At 44.7% G+C, this 8,549-nt stretch overlaps 6 non-coding genes across 6 annotated transcripts; all 6 read left to right on the top strand.

Annotated features, from left to right (window-relative positions):
* Nucleotides 1-1,006: 1,006 nt before the first annotated feature.
* LOC141226011 (U2 spliceosomal RNA) lies at nucleotides 1,007-1,197 on the top strand. The gene has a single exon (XR_012293241.1). It is a non-coding gene; the product is annotated as a U2 spliceosomal RNA (small nuclear RNA).
* A 1,109-nt stretch (nucleotides 1,198-2,306) lies between these two features.
* Nucleotides 2,307-2,497, top strand: LOC141226009 (U2 spliceosomal RNA). Its single transcript, XR_012293239.1, has one exon. It is a non-coding gene; the product is annotated as a U2 spliceosomal RNA (small nuclear RNA).
* Nucleotides 2,498-3,612: 1,115 nt separating this feature from the next.
* LOC141225969 (U2 spliceosomal RNA) lies at nucleotides 3,613-3,803 on the top strand. The gene has a single exon (XR_012293200.1). It is a non-coding gene; the product is annotated as a U2 spliceosomal RNA (small nuclear RNA).
* Nucleotides 3,804-4,918: 1,115 nt separating this feature from the next.
* LOC141226095 (U2 spliceosomal RNA) lies at nucleotides 4,919-5,109 on the top strand. Its single transcript, XR_012293323.1, has one exon. It is a non-coding gene; the product is annotated as a U2 spliceosomal RNA (small nuclear RNA).
* A 1,115-nt stretch (nucleotides 5,110-6,224) lies between these two features.
* On the top strand, nucleotides 6,225-6,415 carry LOC141225968 (U2 spliceosomal RNA). The gene has a single exon (XR_012293199.1). It is a non-coding gene; the product is annotated as a U2 spliceosomal RNA (small nuclear RNA).
* A 1,115-nt stretch (nucleotides 6,416-7,530) lies between these two features.
* Nucleotides 7,531-7,721, top strand: LOC141226008 (U2 spliceosomal RNA). Its single transcript, XR_012293238.1, has one exon. It is a non-coding gene; the product is annotated as a U2 spliceosomal RNA (small nuclear RNA).
* Nucleotides 7,722-8,549: the final 828 nt, after the last annotated feature.

Genomic DNA, 8,549 nt, shown 5'->3' with positions numbered 1-8,549 from the left:
CATTGGATTTTTCATGTTCAAAGTTGCAGAAGCCAGATTACAAGCTCATTTTGGTTCAACTTCAGCAACTGTGCATTGCATTGCCATGTAATGTGATGCAATGCTATCTTTCTAGCTCTCCCTTTTTACTTCCTTTTGGATAAACAGACATATTAGGCAAGCATTTTGGAGCTTTCACCTAAATAACTACAGGTGGTGAGATAAGCTGCACAATATAATTGACCTTTCAGTATATTGTTGCACACACACCATCTATTTAGCAAATGCCCTTGTTATCAACAGCAGCCTTTTAAACTCACCTGAGCTAACAGGTATGTGCGCTGGTTACTCTGCTGCGCTTAAAATTTCTTTTTTGGTTTGCTACAATGCCTTTTCTGAAACGTTGTCTCCTTCTGCTGGAACACTGACTTCTTTCATTTAATGCCTGCAGACTATAAAAGAGAACCCAACCCAAAAAGTTTGGTTGATTAGTCTGTGGCATTCTGTTAAACTGTTGCTTATGGCGGTCTCTGTCAGCTTCTCAGCGACATTCAGCCAGCCAGGTATCCTGCCTGCAGTAGATGGAATGTGGCAATGGAATGCTGGCTGCGCGTGTCATAATAGGCTCTGAGCCTTTATATACCTGTGCACAGCAGCAGCCACCTTCAGTCTGCTGCTGGACAGCCAGCAGCAGCAGCAGCAGGAGAGGTATGTAATCAGGAGCCCTCCTGCTAAGGGTAGACAGCTGCTCGTTCCACCCCACCCCCCGCCTTAATTTGTTCTCCTCCCTTCCAACGGTGTTGAGGCGGGTGGGAACAGCAGGGGGTGAAGGTGCTGTGTTTAAAGAGGTGGAGTTATGCAGATCTAAAACGCGTGGATTGCAGCAGCAGCAAGCCGAAAAGTGCAGGCATGTAAGGGATCTAGAGGTTGACAACATGTCTTCTTAACGGGAGTCCAGGAGCTCATCTCCACAAATGGACTTTTCAGGATCCTTGGGTGGCTCCGTAGTTTGAAACCAATTCTGGTTATCGCTTCTCGGCCTTTTGGCTAAGATCAAGTGTAGTATCTGTTCTTATCAGTTTAATATCTGATACGTCCCCTATCTGGGGACCATATATTAAATGGATTTTTAGAACAGGGAGATGGAAAAAGAGCTTGCTCTGTCCACTCCATGCATTGACCTGGTATTGCAGTATCTCCAGGACCGGTGCACCCCTTCTTTAATGCAGTTTCTAAAATCAGAAAGAATTGAATTCAATGTTTTTTGTTCATTTTGCTTGTTTGTCGGATTTTGGGATGGACTCTTTGGCTTTGCTTTTCTTCTCCTCATTGGATTTTTCATGTTCAAAGTTGCAGAAGCCAGATTACAAGCTCATTTTGGTTCAACTTCAGCAACTGTGCATTGCATTGCCATGTAATGTGATGCAATGCTATCTTTCTAGCTCTCCCTTTTTACTTCCTTTTGGATAAACAGACATATTAGGCAAGCATTTTGGAGCTTTCACCTAAATAACTACAGGTGGTGAGATAAGCTGCACAATATAATTGACCTTTCAGTATATTGTTGCACACACACCATCTATTTAGCAAATGCCCTTGTTATCAACAGCAGCCTTTTAAACTCACCTGAGCTAACAGGTATGTGCGCTGGTTACTCTGCTGCGCTTAAAATTTCTTTTTTGGTTTGCTACAATGCCTTTTCTGAAACGTTGTCTCCTTCTGCTGGAACACTGACTTCTTTCATTTAATGCCTGCAGACTATAAAAGAGAACCCAACCCAAAAAGTTTGGTTGATTAGTCTGTGGCATTCTGTTAAACTGTTGCTTATGGCGGTCTCTGTGAGCTTCTCAGCGACATTCAGCCAGCCAGGTATCCTGCCTGCAGTAGATGGAATGTGGCAATGGAACGCTGGCTGCGCGTGTCATAATAGGCTCTGAGCCTTTATATACCTGTGCACAGCAGCAGCCACCTTCAGTCTGCTGCTGGACAGCCAGCAGCAGCAGGAGAGGTATGTAATCAGGAGCCCTCCTGCTAAGGGTAGACAGCTGCTCGTTCCACCCCACCCCCCGCCTTAATTTGTTCTCCTCCCTTCCAACGGTGTTGAGGCGGGTGGGAACAGCAGGGGGTGAAGGTGCTGTGTTTAAAGAGGTGGAGTTATGCAGATCTAAAACGCGTGGATTGCAGCAGCAGCAAGCCGAAAAGTGCAGGCATGTAAGGGATCTAGAGGTTGACAACATGTCTTCTTAACGGGAGTCCAGGAGCTCATCTCCACAAATGGACTTTTCAGGATCCTTGGGTGGCTCCGTAGTTTGAAACCAATTCTGGTTATCGCTTCTCGGCCTTTTGGCTAAGATCAAGTGTAGTATCTGTTCTTATCAGTTTAATATCTGATACGTCCCCTATCTGGGGACCATATATTAAATGGATTTTTAGAACAGGGAGATGGAAAAAGAGCTTGCTCTGTCCACTCCATGCATTGACCTGGTATTGCAGTATCTCCAGGACCGGTGCACCCCTTCTTTAATGCAGTTTCTAAAATCAGAAAGAATTGAATTCAATGTTTTTTGTTCATTTTGCTTGTTTGTCGGATTTTGGGATGGACTCTTTGGCTTTGCTTTTCTTCTCCTCATTGGATTTTTCATGTTCAAAGTTGCAGAAGCCAGATTACAAGCTCATTTTGGTTCAACTTCAGCAACTGTGCATTGCATTGCCATGTAATGTGATGCAATGCTATCTTTCTAGCTCTCCCTTTTTACTTCCTTTTGGATAAACAGACATATTAGGCAAGCATTTTGGAGCTTTCACCTAAATAACTACAGGTGGTGAGATAAGCTGCACAATATAATTGACCTTTCAGTATATTGTTGCACACACACCATCTATTTAGCAAATGCCCTTGTTATCAACAGCAGCCTTTTAAACTCACCTGAGCTAACAGGTATGTGCGCTGGTTACTCTGCTGCGCTTAAAATTTCTTTTTTGGTTTGCTACAATGCCTTTTCTGAAACGTTGTCTCCTTCTGCTGGAACACTGACTTCTTTCATTTAATGCCTGCAGACTATAAAAGAGAACCCAACCCAAAAAGTTTGGTTGATTAGTCTGTGGCATTCTGTTAAACTGTTGCTTATGGCGGTCTCTGTGAGCTTCTCAGCGACATTCAGCCAGCCAGGTATCCTGCCTGCAGTAGATGGAATGTGGCAATGGAACGCTGGCTGCGCGTGTCATAATAGGCTCTGAGCCTTTATATACCTGTGCACAGCAGCAGCCACCTTCAGTCTGCTGCTGGACAGCCAGCAGCAGCAGCAGCAGGAGAGGTATGTAATCAGGAGCCCTCCTGCTAAGGGTAGACAGCTGCTCGTTCCACCCCACCCCCCGCCTTAATTGGTTCTCCTCCCTTCCAACGGTGTTGAGGCGGGTGGGAACAGCAGGGGGTGAAGGTGCTGTGTTTAAAGAGGTGGAGTTATGCAGATCTAAAACGCGTGGATTGCAGCAGCAGCAAGCCGAAAAGTGCAGGCATGTAAGGGATCTAGAGGTTGACAACATGTCTTCTTAACGGGAGTCCAGGAGCTCATCTCCACAAATGGACTTTTCAGGATCCTTGGGTGGCTCCGTAGTTTGAAACCAATTCTGGTTATCGCTTCTCGGCCTTTTGGCTAAGATCAAGTGTAGTATCTGTTCTTATCAGTTTAATATCTGATACGTCCCCTATCTGGGGACCATATATTAAATGGATTTTTAGAACAGGGAGATGGAAAAAGAGCTTGCTCTGTCCACTCCACGCATTGACCTGGTATTGCAGTATCTCCAGGACCGGTGCACCCCTTCTTTAATGCAGTTTCTAAAATCAGAAAGAATTGAATTCAATGTTTTTTGTTCATTTTGCTTGTTTGTCGGATTTTGGGATGGACTCTTTGGCTTTGCTTTTCTTCTCCTCATTGGATTTTTCATGTTCAAAGTTGCAGAAGCCAGATTACAAGCTCATTTTGGTTCAACTTCAGCAACTGTGCATTGCATTGCCATGTAATGTGATGCAATGCTATCTTTCTAGCTCTCCCTTTTTACTTCCTTTTGGATAAACAGACATATTAGGCAAGCATTTTGGAGCTTTCACCTAAATAACTACAGGTGGTGAGATAAGCTGCACAATATAATTGACCTTTCAGTATATTGTTGCACACACACCATCTATTTAGCAAATGCCCTTGTTATCAACAGCAGCCTTTTAAACTCACCTGAGCTAACAGGTATGTGCGCTGGTTACTCTGCTGCGCTTAAAATTTCTTTTTTGGTTTGCTACAATGCCTTTTCTGAAACGTTGTCTCCTTCTGCTGGAACACTGACTTCTTTCATTTAATGCCTGCAGACTATAAAAGAGAACCCAACCCAAAAAGTTTGGTTGATTAGTCTGTGGCATTCTGTTAAACTGTTGCTTATGGCGGTCTCTGTCAGCTTCTCAGCGACATTCAGCCAGCCAGGTATCCTGCCTGCAGTAGATGGAATGTGGCAATGGAATGCTGGCTGCGCGTGTCATAATAGGCTCTGAGCCTTTATATACCTGTGCACAGCAGCAGCCACCTTCAGTCTGCTGCTGGACAGCCAGCAGCAGCAGCAGCAGGAGAGGTATGTAATCAGGAGCCCTCCTGCTAAGGGTAGACAGCTGCTCGTTCCACCCCACCCCCCGCCTTAATTTGTTCTCCTCCCTTCCAACGGTGTTGAGGCGGGTGGGAACAGCAGGGGGTGAAGGTGCTGTGTTTAAAGAGGTGGAGTTATGCAGATCTAAAACGCGTGGATTGCAGCAGCAGCAAGCCGAAAAGTGCAGGCATGTAAGGGATCTAGAGGTTGACAACATGTCTTCTTAACGGGAGTCCAGGAGCTCATCTCCACAAATGGACTTTTCAGGATCCTTGGGTGGCTCCGTAGTTTGAAACCAATTCTGGTTATCGCTTCTCGGCCTTTTGGCTAAGATCAAGTGTAGTATCTGTTCTTATCAGTTTAATATCTGATACGTCCCCTATCTGGGGACCATATATTAAATGGATTTTTAGAACAGGGAGATAGAAAAAGAGCTTGCTCTGTCCACTCCATGCATTGACCTGGTATTGCAGTATCTCCAGGACCGGTGCACCCCTTCTTTAATGCAGTTTCTAAAATCAGAAAGAATTGAATTCAATGTTTTTTGTTCATTTTGCTTGTTTGTCGGATTTTGGGATGGACTCTTTGGCTTTGCTTTTCTTCTCCTCATTGGATTTTTCATGTTCAAAGTTGCAGAAGCCAGATTACAAGCTCATTTTGGTTCAACTTCAGCAACTGTGCATTGCATTGCCATGTAATGTGATGCAATGCTATCTTTCTAGCTCTCCCTTTTTACTTCCTTTTGGATAAACAGACATATTAGGCAAGCATTTTGGAGCTTTCACCTAAATAACTACAGGTGGTGAGATAAGCTGCACAATATAATTGACCTTTCAGTATATTGTTGCACACACACCATCTATTTAGCAAATGCCCTTGTTATCAACAGCAGCCTTTTAAACTCACCTGAGCTAACAGGTATGTGCGCTGGTTACTCTGCTGCGCTTAAAATTTCTTTTTTGGTTTGCTACAATGCCTTTTCTGAAACGTTGTCTCCTTCTGCTGGAACACTGACTTCTTTCATTTAATGCCTGCAGACTATAAAAGAGAACCCAACCCAAAAAGTTTGGTTGATTAGTCTGTGGCATTCTGTTAAACTGTTGCTTATGGCGGTCTCTGTGAGCTTCTCAGCGACATTCAGCCAGCCAGGTATCCTGCCTGCAGTAGATGGAATGTGGCAATGGAACGCTGGCTGCGCGTGTCATAATAGGCTCTGAGCCTTTATATACCTGTGCACAGCAGCAGCCACCTTCAGTCTGCTGCTGGACAGCCAGCAGCAGCAGCAGCAGGAGAGGTATGTAATCAGGAGCCCTCCTGCTAAGGGTAGACAGCTGCTCGTTCCACCCCACCCCCCGCCTTAATTGGTTCTCCTCCCTTCCAACGGTGTTGAGGCGGGTGGGAACAGCAGGGGGTGAAGGTGCTGTGTTTAAAGAGGTGGAGTTATGCAGATCTAAAACGCGTGGATTGCAGCAGCAGCAAGCCGAAAAGTGCAGGCATGTAAGGGATCTAGAGGTTGACAACATGTCTTCTTAACGGGAGTCCAGGAGCTCATCTCCACAAATGGACTTTTCAGGATCCTTGGGTGGCTCCGTAGTTTGAAACCAATTCTGGTTATCGCTTCTCGGCCTTTTGGCTAAGATCAAGTGTAGTATCTGTTCTTATCAGTTTAATATCTGATACGTCCCCTATCTGGGGACCATATATTAAATGGATTTTTAGAACAGGGAGATGGAAAAAGAGCTTGCTCTGTCCACTCCACGCATTGACCTGGTATTGCAGTATCTCCAGGACCGGTGCACCCCTTCTTTAATGCAGTTTCTAAAATCAGAAAGAATTGAATTCAATGTTTTTTGTTCATTTTGCTTGTTTGTCGGATTTTGGGATGGACTCTTTGGCTTTGCTTTTCTTCTCCTCATTGGATTTTTCATGTTCAAAGTTGCAGAAGCCAGATTACAAGCTCATTTTGGTTCAACTTCAGCAACTGTGCATTGCATTGCCATGTAATGTGATGCAATGCTATCTTTCTAGCTCTCCCTTTTTACTTCCTTTTGGATAAACAGACATATTAGGCAAGCATTTTGGAGCTTTCACCTAAATAACTACAGGTGGTGAGATAAGCTGCACAATATAATTGACCTTTCAGTATATTGTTGCACACACACCATCTATTTAGCAAATGCCCTTGTTATCAACAGCAGCCTTTTAAACTCACCTGAGCTAACAGGTATGTGCGCTGGTTACTCTGCTGCGCTTAAAATTTCTTTTTTGGTTTGCTACAATGCCTTTTCTGAAACGTTGTCTCCTTCTGCTGGAACACTGACTTCTTTCATTTAATGCCTGCAGACTATAAAAGAGAACCCAACCCAAAAAGTTTGGTTGATTAGTCTGTGGCATTCTGTTAAACTGTTGCTTATGGCGGTCTCTGTCAGCTTCTCAGCGACATTCAGCCAGCCAGGTATCCTGCCTGCAGTAGATGGAATGTGGCAATGGAATGCTGGCTGCGCGTGTCATAATAGGCTCTGAGCCTTTATATACCTGTGCACAGCAGCAGCCACCTTCAGTCTGCTGCTGGACAGCCAGCAGCAGCAGCAGCAGGAGAGGTATGTAATCAGGAGCCCTCCTGCTAAGGGTAGACAGCTGCTCGTTCCACCCCACCCCCCGCCTTAATTTGTTCTCCTCCCTTCCAACGGTGTTGAGGCGGGTGGGAACAGCAGGGGGTGAAGGTGCTGTGTTTAAAGAGGTGGAGTTATGCAGATCTAAAACGCGTGGATTGCAGCAGCAGCAAGCCGAAAAGTGCAGGCATGTAAGGGATCTAGAGGTTGACAACATGTCTTCTTAACGGGAGTCCAGGAGCTCATCTCCACAAATGGACTTTTCAGGATCCTTGGGTGGCTCCGTAGTTTGAAACCAATTCTGGTTATCGCTTCTCGGCCTTTTGGCTAAGATCAAGTGTAGTATCTGTTCTTATCAGTTTAATATCTGATACGTCCCCTATCTGGGGACCATATATTAAATGGATTTTTAGAACAGGGAGATGGAAAAAGAGCTTGCTCTGTCCACTCCATGCATTGACCTGGTATTGCAGTATCTCCAGGACCGGTGCACCCCTTCTTTAATGCAGTTTCTAAAATCAGAAAGAATTGAATTCAATGTTTTTTGTTCATTTTGCTTGTTTGTCGGATTTTGGGATGGACTCTTTGGCTTTGCTTTTCTTCTCCTCATTGGATTTTTCATGTTCAAAGTTGCAGAAGCCAGATTACAAGCTCATTTTGGTTCAACTTCAGCAACTGTGCATTGCATTGCCATGTAATGTGATGCAATGCTATCTTTCTAGCTCTCCCTTTTTACTTCCTTTTGGATAAACAGACATATTAGGCAAGCATTTTGGAGCTTTCACCTAAATAACTACAGGTGGTGAGATAAGCTGCACAATATAATTGACCTTTCAGTATATTGTTGCACACACACCATCTATTTAGCAAATGCCCTTGTTATCAACAGCAGCCTTTTAAACTCACCTGAGCTAACAGGTATGTGCGCTGGTTACTCTGCTGCGCTTAAAATTTCTTTTTTGGTTTGCTACAATGCCTTTTCTGAAACGTTGTCTCCTTCTGCTGGAACACTGACTTCTTTCATTTAATGCCTGCAGACTATAAAAGAGAACCCAACCCAAAAAGTTTGGTTGATTAGTCTGTGGCATTCTGTTAAACTGTTGCTTATGGCGGTCTCTGTGAGCTTCTCAGCGACATTCAGCCAGCCAGGTATCCTGCCTGCAGTAGATGGAATGTGGCAATGGAACGCTGGCTGCGCGTGTCATAATAGGCTCTGAGCCTTTATATACCTGTGCACAGCAGCAGCCACCTTCAGTCTGCTGCTGGACAGCCAGCAGCAGCAGGAGAGGTATGTAATCAGGAGCCCTCCTGCTAAGGGTAGACAGC

The sequence above is a fragment of the Phyllobates terribilis genome, unplaced genomic scaffold (genome assembly GCF_046119375.1).
Source record: "Phyllobates terribilis strain yellow unplaced genomic scaffold, ASM4611937v1 Scaffold_414__1_contigs__length_1644244, whole genome shotgun sequence".
Taxonomy (NCBI): domain Eukaryota; kingdom Metazoa; phylum Chordata; class Amphibia; order Anura; family Dendrobatidae; genus Phyllobates; species Phyllobates terribilis.
Note: the sequence above shows the minus strand (reverse complement) of the source record. Positions and strands in the feature narration are given on the sequence as shown.